A 1,613-nucleotide genomic window follows, 5' to 3' on the forward strand; every position below is an offset into this window, starting at 1 on the left:
CCATCTTGTGATGATGTGCGGGTGACCATCTTGTAATGACATGGGGGCAGCTATCTTGTGATGACATGGGGCAGCCATCTTGTGATGACGCGAAAGCATGAGGGTCAATTTGCATATTACCTCTTTTTTATATAGGAGTGTTGACTATATTCCCTATTTTGTATTTTTTATCTCGGTGACTATTTTGTTACTACCAATTTCTATTTCTTAATCCCTTTACCTTTTTCACTTAGGTCCCCCCATCCTCCACTCCACACCCCCAGCCCCTGGCAACTATCATTCTAATCTATATTGATGAATCTGTTTCTATTTTTTGTTTATTTATTTTGTTCTTAAGATTTCACATATAAGTGAAATTATATGGTATTTGTCTTTCTCTGTCTGACTTATTTCACTTAGTATAATACCCTCTAGGTCCATCTATGCTGTCAAAAGTATGGAACACTTCACAAATTTGCATGTCATTCTTGTGTAGGGGCCATGCTAATTTTCTCTGTATTGTTCCAATTTCAGTATATGTGGTGCCAAAGCGAGCACTAAAAAAGGAAAATTCTTAATTAAGATCAGTCCTTAGTAAAATTTTATAGATTCAAAAAGACTTCCTTGATTTTTTCCATTGGGCATTACTATTGAATTGGAATAATATTTAAAGTAAGCATATCAGTTAAAATAGGCCTAAGTTATGCTTGGTAACAAACAGCTTCAAAGTTTTGGAGGTTTAAAACATTTGCTTGAGTTATATGTCCATTGCAGGTTGGTTTCTGTGGGGAATGGCTAGGGAGATGGTCATCGTCTCATGCCAGGAAACAGTATAGGAAAGCCTGTATGTCCACATGGCCATATTGTCAAGACAAGAAAAAGAAAAAGGGGGTGGGGAGGACACAAAGGAACAAAGCAGATTATACACTGATTTTTATATCTGTCTCTCGGAAGTGACACACATCACATCTGTTCACATTTCATTGACCAAAGTATTTAAATGGCCACACCTAAAGGAAAACTAAAAATATTTGGTGAACAACATTAATGACTGAATTTTTTGATTTTTGATTCCCACGCTGGACTTTTTATTCATGCTAATCCACCTAAGTGCAGTAAATACTGAAGTGTATTTTAATTAGATGTCTCACAGAGACATCTAGATTTTGATCTATATCACTGAAAAGTTTGCCCTTTTAGGCCTGAAAATGAGCTTAGCTGTACCATCAAAGTTTAATGGAGCAAATGATTAGCCAGCATTCAGAGTATCTCTCTTTTGGGACATAATAAGAAGGGGCCAGGTAATAAGCAAGCACAAGAAGACAGCTCTGGTATAGAAAGAAAAAAAAAAAGACAGACTTTGAAGTCAGAAGACCAGTTGTTGTTGTTGTTGTTGTGTGTTTTTTTTTTTTTGAGGTAAATCAATAATATGGAAATTATTAAATCTCAGAGGGAAGGCAGGAGAGAGTGGGTGGAAAGAGATCAACCAAAGAACTTGTATGCATATATGCATAACCCATAGACACAGACAAGAAGAGGGTGGGAGTGGGGTAGAAGGGGTCAATGGAGAAAAAAGGGGGACATATGTAATACTTTCAAAAATAAAGATTTAAAAAAATAATATGGATTGGAAA

At 36.1% G+C, this 1,613-nt stretch overlaps 1 non-coding gene across 1 annotated transcript; it reads right to left on the bottom strand.

Moving 5' to 3' along the window:
* Nucleotides 1–430: 430 nt before the first annotated feature.
* Nucleotides 431–537, bottom strand: LOC118677828. The gene has a single exon (XR_004974554.1). It is a non-coding gene; the product is annotated as a U6 spliceosomal RNA (small nuclear RNA).
* Nucleotides 538–1,613: the final 1,076 nt, after the last annotated feature.

The sequence above is a fragment of the Myotis myotis genome, unplaced genomic scaffold (genome assembly GCF_014108235.1).
Source record: "Myotis myotis isolate mMyoMyo1 unplaced genomic scaffold, mMyoMyo1.p scaffold_m19_p_2, whole genome shotgun sequence".
Lineage (NCBI taxonomy): Eukaryota > Metazoa > Chordata > Mammalia > Chiroptera > Vespertilionidae > Myotis > Myotis myotis.